The sequence below is a fragment of the Pleurodeles waltl genome, chromosome 11 (genome assembly GCF_031143425.1).
Source record: "Pleurodeles waltl isolate 20211129_DDA chromosome 11, aPleWal1.hap1.20221129, whole genome shotgun sequence".
NCBI lineage: Eukaryota > Metazoa > Chordata > Amphibia > Caudata > Salamandridae > Pleurodeles > Pleurodeles waltl.
In genome coordinates this window covers 568,825,452-568,847,816 of record NC_090450.1, presented here as the reverse complement: position 1 = coordinate 568,847,816, position 22,365 = coordinate 568,825,452, and positions in this window count along the sequence as shown.

Genomic DNA, 22,365 nt, shown 5'->3' with positions numbered 1-22,365 from the left:
AATTAATTCATACTTCAGCACACTTATCATAATCTCTAAAGTCCTAGTTAAAGCTAAAACATTCTACCAAGATTACATATCTGGGCTAAGCCCACGCCTAACCTGCACCTGTGTTTTTGCAAGACACAAGTCACAAGTTTCCATGAACAAGATTTTACAGAACACAAGCATCAGTACAAAAAGGCACACTTGAAACATAAGATGGAGGACCAATTTCAAAAATGGTTGAACGACGGTTCACTTATATATGTTCTTTTTTACTTTCACAAACCACCTTTTTTTATACCTTTGTTCAAACATTACTAGTATAATTTCTCAATCACTTTCTATTTTACACAGCTCCTCCATTGCAACATCCTGCATTACCATTATATTGGTCATAGCTATTTGTACAGGCTTTGGATGTCAGGAGGCAGAAATGCAACATATTACAATATTGATTGCAACAGAGGCAACATTGTAGGGATATTCATAGAAGTTCCCAAGATATAAATCACTCTCTCATCTTGCAGTGCAAGAGGCTCTTCCTGTTACCTGTACTATTTAGGAAAGCCTGTTTGTGCCTAGTGGCTGGAGGAAGCTTTCCACAAATGTATCAATCAGTCACATTGAAATGGCTTGTTTTGTCTTTTGTTATACAATACTTGTACAAACTTTAGGACGTGATAATCTACTATAATAACACATGAATACATGTATGGCAAAAGCATATTCAAGAAAGGCACTCCTTTTTAGGTCTACTGCAGAGGTAGGGTATAGAAAGGGATTACATGGCTGCCTCCCACTCCACTGTTTCTGAGATGATTTAGCTCGGTTTCTTTTGAGTAGGTCCATTTTTGGCTGCTGTGTATTTGAGAAGTCACTCTGTAGGAGCGGGTGTGTGTGTGTCTCGGTGAGAGGCAGTTCACTTTAGCAGCTCAGGGCACTCTTTGTGGCAGCAACATGTACTGTGCCTACCCTGTGCCGAGGATGGGGACCATCTCTGTGATGTACTATTACAACGGGAAGATAGTGAGGTCGCTTTTCATCAACACTGCTGAGATGTAGCTCTTTCTTTTAAACTTGAAAAGTAACTTAATTTAGTGACTATTGTTTCATTTTCTTTTTGGTCTTGAAACTGTGAGCAAGATTTGACACACAATGTACGCCCAATACGCGTGTTTTTTCTTATTAATGTAATCAGCTCTAATGTTGTACATAGAACATACTGCTCGGTTTCACTTTCACTATCTAAAGAACGCGACACGTTGCATCGAAAACCTGTGGGTCTTGGGCACAGAGGACATAGTGGGTGTGCTGTTTAACAATAAGGTGCCAGGGTTCCTGGGAACAACTAGAGCGCAGGCAAACCGAGAGGCCGGTGTTCCCTGTTTGGAGTTGGAGTTTCGGGGGCTGGCTCGCCCGTTATTCCATCTGCTTCCACTCACAGCACTTTATTGTTGACTAGATAGGCCGTCAATCTGCTTCTCACATTGGGCGCAGCGCACAGTGCTGTGAACTCCATGCAGCCGGGCTAGTGACCGCACCTGTTTTATCTCTGGGAAACAATTAAAGCGCAGGCAGCCCGTGAGGCCAGTGTTCCTTGATTGGAGTTGGAGGCTTGGGGCTGGCTACCCTGTTATTCCATGTGGGGGGGATGCCAAATGGTATCACAGCTTGCCTTGCTGCTAGGGGGACTCCTGGTCCCACAACACACTGTGCCAAGAGGCACTGTATCTTGCAGGGGAGGAGACATTGGACCCACGCTATAAAGCGCTGACACGTCCCCCGCTGCGTGGGATGCTGAAAGCTGGAACAGCTTCCCTTGTTCTAGGGGGGGACACCTAGTCCCACAGCACACTGCGCGAGGAGGCATTGTATCTTGCCGGGGAGAAGACATTGGACCCGAGCATTAATGCGCTGAGAACCAGGGCCAAGAGTGGACCCATCCATGCCCGTCAGCGACAGGAAGAGGCAGGTCAAGGACACCTCCGTTAGTTCTATATATTTTCCTTATCCTGGAGTTTTCTGAGCTAACTTGATTGGCAATCTGTTTTTCATTAGGGTTGGGTGGTGTATTAATTGAGCACTCAAGGGCTTTGGCACATGCCCCTTTTCTACAAGAGTGCTCTCGACTGTCTTGAAGAATTTTAATGAGATTTGCTGAAGCCCAGCCGCCGAGACTGAGTTTTTTAAGGTTGTTGTCAGCCATTGGTACTGTGCTTCCTGTTTTTCTGTGACTTGTGGTCCTGGATTAACTTGCCACTAGCTGCCAGACCACCTTTTGTGAAGTCCCCGCGACGAAGACATCATTCTACTTTACTTATATTAAGGGGTAATGTGGGCTGCAGCTTAATCGGCCAAGAGGATTCTACTTGACACTAGGGCAGAAAGACCAAGACACTAGGGAGATGGTCAAGAGGAAGACATGTGATAAAACATCAGGGCTGGGTGGGCCTAGGAAACTACCTTGGCACTCTGTAGAAAACTGTACCATGGCCTAAATTGATGAATTGATTGAGGAAGTAGAAGTTTTGCTTGCCCCACAGGCAAAGGATTCTGAATGTGGTAGAGGTGGGCCATAGGCATCGGTAAAAAGCATGAAGTCCTACTTTTAAAAAATCTGATAAAAGAACTATGTTTTCTAAAGCTACCAAGAGGAACCAATCTGTTACTTCCCCAGCAGCAGAATTTGCCTCAGAAGCCCTCCAAGCTCACTTCCAGACCGACCTTCAAAGTTCTGTTTCCCCATAAGGGATCAACATTGAGTGTTCTAATCGCTTTGCTGTACTGGGGACCTTTGAAAATAATCAGTGAAAATCCATTATCCATTATAAAAAGGGAGAGCCGACCATGAGGTTACATCTAGACCACCTGAAGGGGGAGATCAAGAGCTTGCAAGATTACATGATTAGCCTAGGTGAAATTCTGAATGAGAAGCTGGACAGTTTGACCATTTTGGTAGCAAACTTAAACAGAATCACCCCCTTACAGGACCCTGTACAGCCCATAGTGCCCCCCGCTCCAAACCTTTCAACTGGGCGGAAAACATGAGAAGGTAAATAGGTGTGTAAATAGAGATAATAATAGCATAGCTCGGGGGGTCAGTAAGAGCAAGGACAGAGCCAACCCCCTGCACTAAATCTATTGAGGGGAAAGATCAGATCTCCAGAGGGAGTACTAGGCGAAGGAGTTTTGACTGTCAGAAAGCTGTGTGGAGACCACTGTGTTCCAATGAGTTGGTAACTGACACCCTCCGCGCACTCAACACCAGCCGAGACACCACCTGCTTCGAGGCCTCTCCAAAGAGCACGCACGGACCCTTCTCCTGCCACATCTGCTGCTTCACCTGCAACAGAGTCCACAAACCTCCCAGGATCAAGACCAACCACCTCCATTGCATACTCCTCAACACCCGCTCAGCACGCAAGCACGCCATCGAAGTCTGGGACCTGCTTGACTCCACCTCCCCGGACGTGGCCTTTCTAACCGAAACTTGGTGGAACGACTCCTCAGCACCCGACATCGCCATAGCCATCCCGAACGGATACAAAGTCGCTCGCCGAGACCGCACCAACAGAACCGGAGGAGGCATAGCCATCGTCCACAAAGCCACCCTCGAAGTCAAAACCACCCTGGACGACTCCGTCAGCGCCGCCGAACACCTTCAATTCCAAGTCCGCACCGACCCCAACACCACGCTCAGAGGAACACTCATCTATAGACCCCCAGGACCCAGGGCACCTTTCAGCAACGCCATCGCCGACCTGGCCAGCACCCACGCACTCGCCTCCATGGACTACATCCTCCTCGGGGACCTGAACTTTCACCTCGAAAACAACAATGACACCAACTCCACCAACCTGACCGAAAACCTCGCCAACCTCGGCTTCACACAGCTCGTCAACACACCCACCCACACAGCCGGTCACACCCTTGACCCCATCTTCTCCACAAGCAACCACGTCACCTTCAACCATACCACTGAACTCTACTGGACCGACCACCACTTCACCTTCAAGAAACAGACAGAACACCACCTCACTGAACAACCACCACGCCGCCGATGGGGCAAAGTCAACGAATTTCAACTAACCAACGCCCTAGCCCAGAAACCGCTCGTCAACCCCACCGACCCTGACATCGCTGCACACAACCTCAAGCTATGGATCAACGACTGCGCCGACCGCCTTGCTCCACTCAGAAAACCCTCCAACAACCACATCTACAAAAAAGCCACCTGGTTCACCGACGACCTCCAAGCCTCCAAACGCCACTGCCGAAAACTCAAGCAAATATGGCTACTCGAATGCACTCCAGACAACCACAAGGCACTCAAGGATGCCACACGCAAACACCACCAACTCATCAGGCTAGCAAAAAGATCCTCCTTCAAAACCCGCCTAGAAAACAACGCCCACCACAGCAAAGAACTTTTCAGCATCGTAAAAGAACTCTCCAACCCAAACGCCACCGTCAACGACATCACCCCCTCCCAAGAACTATGCGACGCCCTAGCAACCGCCTTCCACCAAAAAATCACGGACATCCACAACAGCTTCAACTCCCTTCACACTCTGGACACTCCTACCCCACCCACCACGAACTCCACCCGCTCCAGCCGACTGACCTCCTGGACCAACATCAGCGACGACGAAACCCGCAAGACCATGAACTCCATCCACTCCGGATCACCATCAGATCCCTGCCCACACCACATCTTCAACAAAGCAGACACAGCCATCGCACCACACCTACGGAAAGCCATCAACATCTCCTTTGAAACTGCAAGATTCACGGATAGCTGGAAACACGCCGAAATCAACGCCCTTCTCAAGAAACCAAAGGCGGACCCCAAGGACCTGAAAAACCTCCGGCCCATCTCTCTGCTCCATTTCCCGGCGAAGGTCATCGAGAAAATCATCAACACTCAGCTCACTCGGTACCTCGAAGACAACAACATCCTCAACCCCTCCCAGTCCGGCTTCAGACGCAACCACAGCACCGAAACCACCCTCCTCGCCGCCACAGACGACATTAGAAGCCACCTCCACAATGGAGAAACATCATCCCTCATCCTCCTAGACTTATCAGCCACCTTTGACACCGTATGTCACCACACCCTAAAATCCCGCCTCCACGCAGCAGGAATCCAGGACCAGGCCCTCGAATGGACCGCATCCTTCCTCGCCGGCAGAACCCAAAGAGTCCGCCTCCCCCTTACCAATCCAAAGCCTTCAACATCATCTGCGGCGTACCCCAGAGCTCATCCCTCAGCCCGACGCCGTTCAACATCTACATGGCCCCCCTCGCACAAGTGGCCCGTCAGCACAACCTCAACATCATCTCCTACGCCGACGACACCCAACTCATCCTCTCCCTCACCAAGGACCCGCACACCGCCAAAACCAACCTCCACGAGGGACTAAAAGCCATCGTCGACTGGATGAGAGACAGCCGGCTGAAACTGAACTCAGACAAAACAGAGGTCCTCATCCTTGGGCGAACCCCCTCCGCCTGGGACAACTCATGGTGGCTGTCCATGCTGGGTCCCCCACCGACACCCACTGACAGCGCACGAAACCTCGGCTTCACCCTTGACTCCTCACTCTCCATGTCAAAGCAGGTCAGCGCCATCTCCTCCTCCTGCTACAACACCCTCTGCATGCTTCGCAGAGTTTACAATTGGATCCCAACAGTAACTCAGGCCCTCTTCAGCAGCAGACTCAACTACGGCAACGCCCTCTACACCAGCATCTCATCCAAACTCCTCCAACGCATCCAAAACGCCTCCACCCGACTCATCCTCAACATCCCTCGCCACTGCCACATCACCCCCCACCTAAGAGACCTTCACTGGCTCCCCGTCAACAAGAGGATCACCTTCAAGCTCCTCACCCATGCACACAAGGCACTCCACAACAGCGGACCATCATACCTGAACAACAGACTCAGCTTCTACACCCCGACCCGGCATCTCCGCTACGCTAGCCTCGCCTTCTCCTCTGTCCCCCGCATCAGACGCAAATCTTCCGGCGGCAGATCATTCTCGTAGCTCACCGCCAAGACCTGGAACACCCTCCCGCCGGATCTACGACAGACCCAGGACCTTCTTTCCTTCAGAAAACTACTCAAGACTTGGCTCTTCGAGCAGTAGCAGCCCCCCCCCCCCCCACCCCCCAGCGCCTTGAAACCCTCACGGGTATGTAGCGCCCTTTACAAATTGATTGATTGATTAAGGCAGTATGATTTATATTTTACAAATGTCCCAAAACTAACTAAGGATGATTGAGAATGCCAAGTAACATATTGGATTAGGAAAACCAGGAGATTAAGATTGGTGATAGGAGAGGACATAAGATATGCTTCACCGATTAGAGGCCCAGACCTTGACCAGGATTGCCTAGTGCTGGAGTTAGTGAACTAAGAGCTAATAAATGGTCTAAGATCCCTTGAGCACAGACTTAGGCCCTCATTTAAACATGGCGGTAATGACTGCACCGCCGACGGTCACACATGGTCATTACCGCCTCATTATCGCCTACGGCATGGCGGTGCAGACTGCCATACAATGATGACAGTAGTAAACTGGCTGCATACACGCAGACACACATCCTACCTTCACAAACACACACGCACACACCCATGCACGTACTCCCTCAACACATACACACCCCCTTCCCTCTCGGGCAGCATTTACCTGTTCCGTGGTGCTGCTCCGGGAGGGAATGGGCTCCATGGATGCTGCTAAACCGGCAGCACTTCGTCTCCTTACACCGCCACCCCTCTTATTGTATCATAATAGGCGTGGCGGTGTCTGGACTGACGTGACGGTGAGGGTGGAACAGCATCCACCCCGTCACCGACCGCCAGCATGGCGCATGGCAGCCCTCAACGCCATCAATGGTGGTGAGGCTCCATGTGTCATTATTTGGCGGGATGCCTGCCGCTGCCACTGGCGGTCGTCAGTGGGGCATCCTGCCAAATTCAAAATGACCACCTTAGGCCTTAAATGGCATCTCGGATAGGAGTTAGGAATACATACTAAGGTTCAGCATCTCAACATGCCCCCTGCAGAAATTTTGAAACCATAGAAATCCTGTCAAACATTGACTGACTGGATGGGTCACAGTTGGTCAAGTTGGGTGTTAATATTGCCACCATTGGCAAGTTAGAAAATCCTGCACCTGTCTGGCACACTGTGTATGAATAAGGAAGGGGGTAAACCAAATTGCCAAGAGAACTCTCAAGAGTATTTGGTAATGAAAGAGAGGCTTCCAAATAGTAACCCCAAGAAGGAGGTGGGATTGGGAGTGCACAATGGTGACCCAATTCAGTTACTATCATGGAATGTGGTGGGTATAATAGCAAAGTTGAGTGATCCAGAATGGTGTAACTTTGTAGATCAGCACCATATAATTCTGCTACAAGAAAACTGGGAAACATATTCAGTGTACAGACAGGGGTATCTGGCCTTTAATGCACATGCAGCACCTTCATCGTCGGGACGGGCCTCAGGTGACTTGGTAATTTGGCTCAAGCAGGACCTATTTTCAACAGCCAAGGTAATCCACTGTATTAGTAGAGATGTATTGGCTGTCGAACTTAAGATTGACAGCCAAACAGGGACCAAGTACATAGCCATTGTGAACATCTATATTAGACCTTGCCCTACAAATGTACAACTAGTCACAGTGGAGCACATTGCGGATACACTGACCCACTTCCGCTGGAGTACCCAGTTAATCATGGCTGGGAACTGCAATACTCGCATGAGATATGACATGGGACGCTCACCATTGATTTGCCATCACGAAGGACCATTGGGTAGATCAGGACCTGTCCAGGCAGAGGAGCGGAGGCTTATGGGGTACCAGTCCAATTAGGGCATTTAGTTCCTAGTCTGGGGCTACGGCTGGTGAACGGGAACTCAAGGTCGGACTCTCCAGCTCTACCCACATTTAAGAGAGGCTCCTTCACGAGTCACCTCAACTACATTTTTGTAGACCAAATGCTCTGGGCCTCCCTTTTAGATATGACTGTGGTTCTAAGAGATGATAGTGATCATCAAGCACTATGTGCTGTCTTTGCAGCAACCCTATTTAAAAGTAGTAGTATGACCCCCATGAATAAGGGGTGGTAACATCGAGGTAACAAACAACAGGAGGTATATAAAATGGGCTGCGATAGCAAATGACATAAAGGTCCAAACCTCAATCTACAACATGGTTATAAAGAGTCTGGCTATGATAACATATAGGAACCCTCCAACTGTAAAGTTTGTCCTGTTTCATTGCAATCTGATGGAAAAAATGCTACTTCTTTTTACGGTGGTAAGGCACAGAGGAACTGGTCCCAATAAAATGCTGAGGTGGATCTCAAAAACCTGCTGTCTTGCTAAATCCCTGCTGATAGACGCTATAATAGCGAGGGGCTGCTCTAAAACAACGTTAAAAGATGGCAAAAAGCCTATGCCCGACCACTAGATCATTCTTCATAAATTCAAGACTCAACCAGACCTTGAGGCCAACGGTCGCATGTCAAGTCCTGACCCCAACCCCACACATCAACTTCACTGCCCTTAGCAGTATAAACAAAATGAGCAGGCTCCCCCTAGTTATTATATAGCAAATGGAAAGGACCACACAGGGGGGTACTGGTTTGGGGGTAACCACAGGGGACTAGGACGGAAGTGGATGACCATTTGCAGCACAACATAAGAAGAAGCCGTTGGCCCCTCTTGTGAGACCACGACTACGCTGGTCTGGTACATTAGCACCCAATGCATTACATCACTTTAGGCAATTCCCCTTATCCCTCCTTAATATCAGAGATCCTGTCTATGAGTGCTTCTCCCCCCCCCCCCCTTCCCCCTCTCTCCAGGCCACTTATACAAGCACATCATTTCTAGGGCGGTACCCGCCCAACGATAGACCACTCATGTCCGGCACCCCCGGTCTAGACAGCTCACACAGTTAGTCGCATAGCTCTATCATCTACTTCTTCTCTTTTTCCTCCTTACTCCCCATATATCCATCTCACTTTGGATTTGTATATTGCGAATAATAATGTGAACCATGTTGACTGCTCAAATGTATACAATACAATGTTCTTTTACATTAATAAAAAGATTTTTTTTTTTTAAATGCCAAAAAGCACTAGGACATTGATCAATGGGCAGGTTTAACTGATGCCCTACAAAAGGGGGATACCAAACTATTTTGGAAATTAGTGACAGATGGAAAGTACACTATTAATAATAGCTATGACTCAGCAATCCAGCATGAGAGATGGGTAAAACATTTTGAGGAGCTTTAGAAGGAGTGGCCCTGTGATACAGTGCAATCACTAACTTACAAGGGCAGATGTGATACTTTCCATCTTCTGGGTAAGGAAGAGAGGCTTCGTAGCACAGTGATAACCAGTTTCACTATAGAGGAAACTGCCCTGCATCTAAAATCATTGCAAAAGGGGAAGGCACCAGGCCTTGATGGCATCCAGGGCAATTTGTATTTGTCTTACCCTGAGGTCTGGGTACCAAACCTAAACACCCTGAGCAATGCCATTCTGAGGAGAGATGGTACCCCCCCACACGTGTGGGGAGCATTAATAGTACCAATCTACAAAAAGGGCGATAGAGAGATGCCAGGGAATTTTAAACCAATTAGCCTAATCAATACTAGTCAAAAGGTTTTTTGTAGACAAGTCCTGGCCAGGCTGCACTCTTGGATCACTGATCATCAGATTCTTGTAGACTGGCGGGCTGGATTCAAGAAAGGGGTCAGCACTGGTGTAAAATATTGTGTTGGAAATAAATAACCCTAAAACACAACAATCTCTATGTCGCCTTCATTGACCTGAGGACGGCATTTGATCTGGTTCAGAGGAAACAGCTTTTGCGGGTCTTGGAATCCTATGGTTTAGATTGTGACTTATTAGGGTTAGTAACATTCCTACATGAGGATACCTATGTAAGGGTAAGGTGGACCCCAGGGGGTGATCTCACTGTACCAATTCCCATAGTGAGAGGGGTTAGACAAGTGTATGTCTTGGCCCCCACCCTGTTCAGCCTCTATATCAGTGGTGCAGTGGACCAGATAGCACAGTGCAATCATGATGCTCCCAAGATAGCCGGAGTTCTTGTTCCTATGTTAATGTTTGCCACAACACCCTTTTTATCTCAAGAACTCCAATGGGCCTCCAAAACAAACTAGATACATTTGCAGCATTTTGTGAAAGTAGGGGCACTTGAAATAAATCCAGATAACTCAAAGGTTATGGTATTAAACCCGCACAAATCATTCAGGGGAAAAATGGCCAGCTGACAGTGGCCATTGGGAGGAAATATAAGACTTCCAGTGGGGGTCACTCTCACCTGCCCTTACATTGTACAAGGCAGCAGCAGTGACAGCTGCAACATATGGTGCTGAACTCTGGGAGTATTATAATTGTCAGAAGCTAACCCAGATTGAAATTATTTGAAAATAAGTTCATTCGATCCCTGTTAAACGTACCCACAGGCACTCACCCACACACCTCTCAGATTTGATTTGATTTGGCTCTCAAATTCATTGTGTAATCTCTTTAAAGCCGTTATTGTATTGGGTACGACTATGGGCTTCTGTGGACTTGAGCTCTTATAGGATCACTCTGTCAGAGTTACTCACGATAGATAAAGATGTTTCCACTCCATGGCTCAAGCATGTTGAGAATTTGCGCCAGTAGATTAAAATGGAGGATGTATGTGCTTCCCCCAGAAAATGACTAAAGGTGCAGCACAGTGCATAAGGCAAATATATTGGGAAGCTGCACTATTCCAGATTTGGTGTGATTAGTCAGTGGGCAGTAGAACGGAGCAATTTTTAAATCGTAAGTGCTCTCCCAAGTTTGAGCAATATCTGTATAGAATATGTCCAGCCCAGGCTAAACATCTGTATATAAAATTCAGACTGGGCATTCTTCTGTTGAATTCTGTTAATACCAAATGGAAAAATGGTGTCCGAGAGAGCACTATTTATACATATTGCCCTCTGGAAAATTAGACCATGGCACACTTTGTTTTTTCTGCCCAAAATACTCGAAGCCCCAGAGAAAGTGGATTATTCCCTTATGTAGACTCGCCGGTACCCAGAACTATCGGGAGATGCTTCGGATTCTAACAAGTGATACAAGTGAAAAGGTAGTGTTTGCAGTCTCCCGGTACTTGCAATGGGCTTGGATTGTGAGAATCAAGAAGATTTCTTTTATTGATGATTGCAATCCTTCACCCCCTGGTAATCAGTTGAAAGATTTGAAATAGGTTCAAATGCCGTTACCTTCAGAGACTAATAGCCTTCTCTTTGATCCCATTGTGGGAGTTTAAGTGACAAATTTAAATTTGTTGTAAAGGGTACTCACCCTGTTGTAGATGGAATATTATTGTGTAAGAAGTACTAGAAGGTAAATAAGTGCGTGATTTGTGCTTTCTTTGATGTTTTCAGTGGCTTTGGAAAGTTTGTTTTCTGCCAGTTGGTCCCCCAATAAAGCCATGGAATGCAAATTATGTTTAGTTCTGCTTTTTTCATGTTTTAAAGCCCAGAATGCCCATAACTCCTGCACTTGTCTCACTCTAGTACCTTCTTACTGAGCCCATGATTTCCCTGTAAACACCCTAAAAGCAACCAACAATGCCCAATTCTTTTTGTGGAAGATAACTTGGCCTCTTTTATTTATGAACAAAACATGCATGGTTCCCCATAAACATTATTAGTCATAATTATGACCAGGCATTGATTTCTGTAAGATAGCCCCCAATTAAATCATTGAATCATAAAACAATAATCTTTGACACATCATCATAAGCTATTGCTGGTATGAATCAAAATTGTTCCAATCATAAATCAAGAGTAATAGTGATTGGTCGGCATTTGAGTCCTGGCCTCTGCTTGTCATGTCTCTTTGACACACTCTCCTGTAGGCAATCCCACATTTCGCCTTGGAGGGGACTCACTCCATAGTGTTCGTTTTACCATGTTTTTCTGAGGGAGTAGTTTTTTGGATAAGGCCCAACTTGCTGCCTGGCGTGTCTCTGTGCCCTGCTATCCGTCCCAGGATGCGAGTGCCGTGTTCCGCTTACTCCCCTTTGCTGGCCCCTTTTCTCCCTGTCGTAAGGCATCCCCAGGTAAGTGGCCTTTCATTAGCACACCGCCTTACTAGGTGTGCTTACCATCAACATTGGTAAAACCTCCTTTAATAACCTCCTCTGAACCGCTTGCCCCTTGCCTGTCCCGCATCACGACTAAATGCAGTAATACTGGGGTGGAAGGGTGGGTTTCTTTTCCGTCCTTGGTCGTGCGCTGTCCCCGATCGCTGTAATGTCCATTGGAGGGGACAGTGTGCATTTTAAAAACCCACACTCAACGCCCCCGCCAACCCCTGCAGGTGTCCCCTGCAACTTCATTGGGGGGGTTTAAATGAGTCCAGAATCCCCAGTGGCCCCTGTTGCTTTGCGCCTCCCCCCTAGGTATTAGGTTTAACCGGTCCTTTCGGGTCCAAGGCAGCTGTTATCACGCCGGCCCTTTATGCCCCCTTCGGGGCAGCCTTTGAGAGTTACAACATTTAGTTTTGTTTTGCGGCACTGGATAAAGCTTTGATTGTTTTTTTTATACAATTTATTTTTATTTCAGGTATAGATATTCAAAAATAAAACAGGAATTATACCTAAGTACCATTAAGCAATAAGATTAAGCAATAACAATCCATTTTCATCGGCTGGTCACATCACTATGACCTTACTATGTTTGGCCTGATTATAGAATCAGCAAAACATTCAAATCACTTCTCGATATATAAACACACTGAGGTTTCAACCATTTTGTATAGTTTATACATTATTAACAAACAGTTCTTCCCACGACTCTTCCCACGACTCCTGGCTTTGCTTTTACTTGGATTACTATTCCTCTCAATACTGCCATATAGCTGTAAACCTTTTTATACTCCCCTTTGAGTATGCTTTCTCGCATTTCTTGGTTCTTAACATTTTATTCCACCAGTTCTGCATTGTGGGAATCATTTGAGTTCGCCAAAACTGGAGTATTAATGATCGAGCTACCGCAACAACTTTCACTCTAAAATATTGTTGATATTTTGCTAGCTGGCGTGTTTTCTCAGATACTCCAAACAGGACTAGGCTTGGATCCAGTTCAATCCTTAAGTTAGAGCTGTGATTGATTACCTTCTTTACTTCCAACCAGAAAATAGTTATTTGGGACAGTCTAAAAAGAAATGCAGTCAGTTCCCCTGCCCCTCCTGATGGCAGCAAAAACATTATAGTGTATTGATGGAAACATTTTGTGTATCTTCTCAGGAGTGTAATAAGCCATCCATCTGGAAAGAAATTACCTTCTTTTGTAGTTAGCTACCCTCACAGATTTGTACCCCACTTCTGAAATAATTCTCCAATCTTCGTTTGATATTACAGTTTGTGTTCTTTTGGAGATATTATCCTTGAAATCTGTAATTATTTCAGAGGTGGGTAGATCAGCTAGCAATCTGTACCAGTTTCCTGTAGCGAGTACTTTACTACTAATTAGAGCCCTCCATATTGAGTGTTCTTGGGTACTTGCCCAGGGTATATTAGCACTAAGAAAATGGGAGAACTGAAAAATAAAAAGAAAAGTCTAGTTGCCATATTCCCCAGCCTAGTTTCGACCTCCTCCCAAGTAATAAATCTACCTTTTAGAAGAAAGTCCCCCATCTCTTTGAACCCTTTGCTATTCCATTGAGCTATCACCGTTTCTGGAAGGTGTAGGCCTAAGTATTTACACTTCTGTAATTGTAGATTAATATAATCTAATGGTATTTTATGTGTTTAATTTAAAATCTCTGCTGTTTTGCTAAGATCGCAAATATGTTTATATTAAGTTTTTTTTTTAAGTTTTGTGATTTTAATGAATGCTAGAAGACTTATTGCTGGTTCTGCGATCATCCTATTTACCAAAAATATTTCCAGGGTTTCTCTGCTGACCAAGTATCGTGCCAATATATCCTGCAGTGCAGCTTGATAATAAACTTGAAAATTAGGAAGTGCCAAGCCCCCTTGGTTTTTATCGAGCTGTATGACTGAGAGTCTCACCCTTGCGGCTTTTTAACTCCATATAAAACATTGTATCATGGAATCCAGTTCACGAAAATAAGAGCTATTTATTCTTATTGGTACATCATTGAATAAAAAAAGAAAAAGCAGAAGAATTGACATCTTGATTAAGGGGACTCTCCCTATCAGAGTCAACGGGAGAACCATCCATCTGTCCAAAAGTGCTTGTACTTTTGCAAGCATCCTGGCATAGTTGAGGTTAAACAAATGACCATAATTCTTCATAACATAAATTCCCAAATACCTGATGGGTTCGGATGAATTAGCTTGCTGTTGCAAGGCATGAGGAAAATTCTCTGTTCCTGCGTTAAATAGAAGAACCTCTGTTTTGCTTTTGTTAATCTTATAGCCCCCTATTTGAGTAAACTCATTAATTATATCCAGTACTCTTTGAACATTGTCAATCCCTGGTTTGAAATATAGAATTATGTCATCAGCAAAGAGCTTAATTTTTGGCATAGCTGCTATTGGCAACATAATTTCATTCGAGGTGTGTATTATATGGGCCAGAGGTTCGATGAAAAAGGCAAAGAGTATGGGGGAAAGAGGACACCCCTGTCTAGTACCTCTTTTAGTCTGAATTGTGTCTCTTACCTTTGAATTAATGACAATTCTAGAAAGGCACCCTGATACAGCTGCCTTATCATCAACATAAATTGCGAGGGGAAGACAAATTTGGTCAGGCTATATAACAAGGCTTCCCAGTTGACTAGATCGAAAGCTTTCTCTGGATCAAGCATTATCATTATCGCAGGGATTATATTGGCCGAAAAATACTCGACTGCCTGTATTAAGAAGTTGTACTGGATGTCATCAGTCTGCTGACTACAAGACCGTTTTGGTCTTTATGTATTAATTGTTGTGCAATTGGTGTGATCCTAATAGCCCAGACCTTTGTTAAAATTTTATAATCTGCATTCAGCAGACTGATTGGGCGGGGCGGTATGCAGCTGGTTTCAGTGGATTTTTATCCTTTTTAGAAAAACTGACTATTGTTAATTCTTTGAATGTTGGAGGTATTTCTACACCCTTGAGTATTGCATTGCATAATTCTGTTAGAAACAGTACTAGCCCTTCAAAGAAGGTTTTGTAAAATTCTAATGGGAAACCATCCCCACTGCAAGCTTTTGCACTTGACATTTTCTGGATAGCTCCCTTAATCTCAGATGGCGTAATCTTCTGTGCCATATCGTTTTCAACACTTAACAGCATTTTTGGTAGCTTAATTAGCTTGTAATATTGGTCTAACTGTGAGAGTGAAACTGCGTAATCAATCTCATAAATTCTAGAGTAATGTGATATAAATACTCGAGCATATCCTTCTCATGAGTAATGATTGCACCTTTCTCCGGATCCTGAATTTGATATATCGTCTGCTTTTCTTGTTTTATACGAGTGGTCCAAGCCAAGTATTTACCTATTTGTTGACTTTCTTCATAAATCTGCTGCTGATAAGCCCTCGAGCTATTTACTTCTTCAGGAATAAAAAAATGTTTTAACTTTGCTTTCGTTAGATTGAGATTCCGCCTTGAGGCTTCCTGCCCCTCTGCTGTCATACAATCAACTGTCACCTTGTCTATTGTCATTTGAAGTTTTTAAATTTCAAGCTCTCGCTGTCAAGATGCTTTAAAAGAAATAATTTGCCCCCTGGCTGTAGCTTTAAATGCCTCCTATACATTGATCAAAGGTGCAGAATTATGATTGAGCTGGAAGAACTTCTGTATGAATTTACTCATATCTGTGACCCACTGCTGATTACTAAGTAAAGATATATTGAACTGCCATCTGGATCTCTTCTTGCTAACTGCCTCTAATTCTGTCGTCACCATGACCGCTGAATGGTCAGAAAAAGCATTTGCCCATATATGGGAACCAGCCTTCTTCATCATATGAGATATTAGAAAAAAGTCTATCCGGGAGGCGGTTTTGTAGCAGTGTGGAAAGCAAGTATATTGAGTGGCTGCAAGGTTTTCTTCTCGCCAAGGGTCTGTTACCTGGAAATCACTTTTTATCATATTAAAAATATTCTTTTAGTTTTTGGTTTTAGTTGCCTTTTCACCCGATTAGAGGTATCTAATATTATATCTTGGATATAATTGAAATCCCCTCCAATAATAAAGGGACCTGTGGCACTCATGGCTATATTATAAAGTTCCACTGGTGTCTCTACCTCATCCATGGTTGGCCCATAGTAATTGACCAGATTAATTTGAACTCCTGATTGTATGACTTTAAGCCAGATCCACCTACCCTTGGGGTCTCTAATGACCTCTGTTATAATCCAATTTACTCTGTTACTCAAATATATTGCCACCCCTCTGACTGCTAGCCCAGATGAAGCGAATAGAGCTGCTGAGTATTGTTTTGGGATGTATATTTTGGGGCTTTTACTTTTTAGATGAGTTTCTTGAAAATAAATGACTTCGGGATTGAATGATATCAGCCATTTCAGCCTTGCCTTATAGTTCTGGCTATTTGAAATGCCATGTGCATTGCAGGAAATAATCTTAAGCGTAACCATACTTTTTAGTTAGCTTGATAGTTTCCTTTTTCCAGCCATACCTAATGTCTGCTACTTTCTGGAAGAACCTGAATTTTCTCAACCTTTTAGTCCCCCCCACGTGCAGCACTTACTCCAACGCTGGGCCCGCCCCATTCCTCCCCTTCCTTCCTGAATGATCTCAACTCAAGGCCCTCCCACCTAGGGACTCTCAGAGCACTCCCCTCCCTTAATCCCACCCAGTGATCCTGCCTTGATGCTACTCGCCTGTTGTGCTGCCCTACCCCATTACCCCTGCTGTGGTGCCTTGACATAGCACCATTAACTCCACAGCATCCTGGAGGCATCATGATCCTTCCCTTTTTCAGACACTAAGCAGATTCTAAGCTTAGTTTTTCAACAGGTTCATCAAAACATTACCACTTATAATCCCCGGGCCACAGAACGTAAAATAAAAACTAAATATATATATTCTCTTTGAGCCACCATGAGAGCAGTTTCCCAACTAACTCCCCCCAAACCCAGCACCCGTACCTCTTTGGCTCATAGTGATATAGAAATAGCCACTGACTTATGTGTTTATCCCCGAATGGACTATTAATACATCCCACTCCCATCTGTACTCCGCATAGAATTCAAAGATGTCTCGCTGCCCCATGTGTCCAAGCAGATAGCTACTGACTTTTAAAGCTTAGTACAGTGTTTTTTACAACCCCTTTCCATTTGTGCCCCGTATAGAATTCAGAAAGGTTTTTGCTGCTTACAACTTATGGAATATATCAGCATGTCCTTTATGTAAAATTTTCAATTTTGATTGATGGACCAGACCAGCTGGTGCCCCTATATTCTGGAAAACCGGAACAGCTGCGTTAGGAGCTCCCGTCATGTTCCGTGGCTAACACTGCAGGTATGGAGGCATCGGGAGTGTTACATGCCAGAGGACGCAGAATGGATGCCGTCCTCGCCGGGAACACAAGGGAAACAACAGCGGTAATGGATTAGCTCAAATTGCTGCTCAGAGGAGCTGGGGAAGCCCCCCCCCACCCCCCCCACTGCTCTCAGAGTTTATTTTCTGGAGCCTACTTACGACTGGGAAACGTGGCTCAGGCTGGGCAGGACAGGAGAGCAGCACGCAAGCGGTCACAGACAATACTGAGCGCAGGGGTGAGTCGAAAGGAAAAAAAACATTTCTGATGACATTTGACTGTTTTTCTGCTACATCAACATACTTTAGCAGGCGCTCAACCCATTGAACTATTTCATAGATATTGCCGCCCCATATACGTTCAATTTCTCTTGCATGTGTTCCTGTCTGGTGCCTGCACCTAAGTCATAGCGGGGGAAGAGGCATGTTCAAATTGCGCATAAATGAACCCCCCCCAGAGAGAGTAGCGTCAGGCACTCTTTCAGGGTTAGTCAGCTTGGTGTGCTACGGAAGCGACCCATGTAGGCGTGGGTGCAGTTTGTCGCAATCAAGCGGGTCTGGATAGTTAACAGAAATGGGACTCTTCTATATTTTGAAGAAAACGATAAGCCACATTTTGAAAAGGATTGCCTGCAAATTCCCAGGCCAGGTTCAAACTCCCCAGTGCTGCAACCCCCCTATCAAACACCACTTTCTTCCTGCACCTCTCAAGCTATCTCTAAAGTAAAAGGAGTAAATATGGAATCTGAGTATAATGAACAAATAATTGGTAACCACACAGAGGGCCACTTGCAGAACTCCTTTGATGATCAGAGCCTGCCACGAGACCTGTGCCTCTCCGAACAGACAGAACAAGGTCAGGCTAGCAAGAATGGCCAGCTACAGACTTATCCTCTATTTACCACGATCGGGTCCAAAGAGCCCAAGGAACCAACTAAACCAGCATTCTCAGTGGAACGCATAACGGAGGTGGGACGGGCTAGACGTAACTCAGAACCTATTTGCCAGTCCCCATTGTCCTACAGTATACTGAATACTCAGCAACACTCTGACCCCTCTATCTCTCCTGGGACGATAAACTATTGGCTGATGCCAGACTCAATTCAGATGGAGGACAGAGCGGGGCACCAAGAAGCTGGCAAAATAGTGGAAAATATGAGCTCTTCAGCCGGCTCTGGTTCTTGGCATCCTGGGCGGGCTTCCCACAACCAGATAGGAGGAGTACAAGTGGGCGAGGGCTCCTCAGCCACAGAGACTCTCCTTCTTCAGATCCTTAGTGAACTTAAGGCATTAACACTATCGCAGGAGGTAGCAAATCGCAGGAGGAAGCATATCGTAGGACGGAAGCCCAGCTTGATTTCATTAACAGCAATATGCAGCAATTGAGTACTCGTGTTAAGGAAGTCGAACAGCGGGGATTAGACCTGGAGGACGTGGATCTCACATGGAAGCTTCAATTGTTAGATATCAAGCTGAATTGACCGAATTGCAGATCCAGGTCGACGATGCTGAGAATCGTTCCCGCCGTTCTAACTTAAGGTTCACAGGGATACCGGAAGGGAGAGAGCGGGGCAGACGGTTGCTAAATTAATCTCGGACTTGATCAAACAGTATATCCTAACGGTCCCAGTTTACAGTAAGACAGATATTACCATTACACGTGCCCATCGAGTCCCAGCAGACCAGCCCCCAGTGCAAAATATCCACGCACAATAGTGGTCAACTTTGGAGATTATCTTATCAAAGAAAGAATTCTCTCTCTGGCCATTAAAGCAAGGACCTTTGCAACTCCAGGAGACTACTCATTTAAAATCTTCTCTGATATGTCTGCACTTGCAGCGCGCAGACGCCAAGAGTGTAAAGCTTTGATCTTATTAAGTATTTCTACAGCCTGGCCTGGCCCCGAGCGCAGAGCGTGTGCCTGACCTATGTCAGAGGTCACGCTACGAGCCCGCACTTGTAAACAGTGGATGGATTACATCCTTCTATCAATTTGGCTTGAGGGTTGCCTGTTTACAGACAGCTGTTACAGGTTGGAACAAACAGCTCACCGGACATATGGCTGAATGCGTACCTTTAATAACTGTATATTGCAATGTGAGCCAAGGGCTTCCAACCTTTAGAAAACAAATCAAACTTATGAGAGCCGAAAATAAATCCAAACCTCGCTTTGCTCCTCTTGTAAAGCTCACAACAGTGTCTACAGGTGATTGGCCTCTATATTATTTAACTTACTGGTAATTTTATCGAGCTTGGAACTTTTAATGGCTGAGTCTGCTATTTCAGAAATTCAAACTCCTGAGAGAGTTCCTGAAAACTCAAACTCATATGCGCTCAGTTGTTGAAAATACTTTTTCCGAGGGCGCCTGTTCTCTCTTTTTTTTTTCTTTTTCTTTCCTTCATTTTCACGAGCAGCATTTGAGACGTGCAGCAAATAATCTACATTTTATTATGTCTGCTGGGTAGGGTGTTGAACTTTCAGGGGAAGTGAATGATTTAAACAAGTCTGTTGCACTGAGAGAGAGAACATTAACATTACAGCACGCCCCCTTCCCTATATAGTGGCTCCCCTTTCTCTGTCACCTCCTGTCAAGGGCGTGTAAGCGTTCGGGATTCTCCTAATGGGTGCATACTTGTTTAAATATTCTCTAACCTCGGACATTCTTTCTTCACTTCCACCTCTATGCCACATTCACACAGAATGCTAGAGGATGTAAGGAGGTGCAGGGGCCAAAGATGCAGGATTAGCTCTAAAGAGAGGGGGAGGCATGTCCAGACATGTTATTACAGTGTCGGATGCCAGTGCCTTCCTACCACTCGCCGATGCATTTGTTCCTCAACTAGAGCATCCCTCCCGCAGCCGCCTAAAGATTCCTCTACCATTCTGCCTCCAGGAAATAACCGCCACTACTCAACCTCAAGAACATTCCTTGCTCCAGACCCCCCAGCAGAGAACATTCCTTCCTTTACCAGATCCCACAGAGGAAATCCTGCATTCTCCACTTAATACTATCTCTAAAGTGGGCACGACGGAAACTCACTCATTTTAAGGAACTTCGGGCCAGATGTAGGAAGCCTTTTGCACGTCGCAAACTGTGAAAAACGCAGTTTGCGGCGTGCAAAAGGCCTTACGTGATGCAGAGTCACATTTTGCGAGTCGGTACCGACTCGCAAAATGTGATTCCGACTCGCAAATAGGAAGGGGTGTTCCCTTCCTATTTGCGACCGCATCGCGATGTTGAGTTGCTTTGTGACCGCGAAAGCGGTCGCAAACCAACTCGCAGTTACCATCCACTTGAAGTGGATGGTAACTCATTCGCAAAAGGGAAGGGGTCCCCATGGGACCCCTTCCCCTTTGTGAATGCCACAAAAAAGTATTTTTCAGAGCAGGCAGTGGTCCTATGGACCAGTGCCTACTCTGAAAAAAACGAAACTAAATGGTTTCGGTATTTTTTCTTTTTGCAGCTCGTTTTCCTTTAAGGAAAACGGGCTGCAGAAAGAAAAAAAAAACTGCTTTATTTAAAAGCAGTCACAGACATGGTGGTCTGCTGTCTCCAGCAGGCCACCATCACTGTGAGAGCCTAGACTCGCTATGGGGTCGCAAACTGCGACCCACCTCATAAATATTCATGAGGTGGGTCTTTGCGACCCCATAGCTAGTCGCAGAAGGTGTCTGAGACACCTTTCTGCATCTCGTATTGCGAGTTGCAATTTGCGAGTCGATATGACTCGCAAATTGCAAGTCGCAATTTTTAACTTAACTACATCTGGCCCTTCATTTTTAATTGTCCTCCATAAGTAACAATCACTCTCAGAAAAGAAACTATTTGAAGACGGTCTGGACTGAAACTGTCCCAGTCTGCTTATTACTATGGTATTTGCGGTGTCCTTAATCTTGACCTAAAACCTCAACCTCTGCCACTAGCCGTGGTCTTGCTGCCTTTTAACAATCATTACAAATTCACACTTTGTAGTGCTGTACCTTATGCTACATACCTCCTTAGTCATGTTGCTTGTCTTAGCTCTGGAATCCTCTGTGGTGAATTAAAAGTTATATTACTTGGTAGTTGACTGTGAGCGACAACCTATAAAATGGTAGCACATGCTTCATGGGCGTCATTACAGCTGCAGATTTTTTTTGCCAGTACAGCCTTTGTCCCTTGCCCTGTTCCATGTCCCATTTTGAACTATGGCAGAGGTTCCTACGTGCTACACTAATTACCTGCTGAGGTATTACTAGGGGTATACCACAACTTGCCCTAAAGAGAGCAACCCAAGGGGCGGCGTGGCCAAGATGGCGACCGGACTGGCAGCATACTTCGTAGCTCCGCTCCTGGCCAGTAAATCATCCTATATTTAGGCGTCCTCCGGCTCCCCCGGTGGGTCGCCGCATGCCCTGCTGCCCCAGGAGCGCCCCAGAGAGACCTGGCTCTCGTTACAATGGAGGAGGACTGAAGATTGCAGAGATGCCTCTGCCGTGGCAGACGGAGTGCAGAGGACACACAGCCTACAGCAGAGACGCGCGCTGTCCCTGGTGAGTGTGCCTGAGTACACTGCTGGGACGTGGGCACCATCCCGTACGGGCACATTGGACATCGGCGATCGAGGGCTGTGGGCCCCGTCACAGGAGGCAGCTGATGGGCAGCGGAAGCTCGCGCGAGCGGGAGCTCTGAGGCTGTGGTGAGGCGCCTCAGCGGCATCTCTCGAGCCATGGCTGGGGAGACCTGCGCGGCCTGCGCAGTTCACGCTGCATTGATAAATCCTGAGGAGCAAAGCACTGCGGGGGCCCGACTACCGGTCTTGTGCTTAAGGGTCCACTGCTGC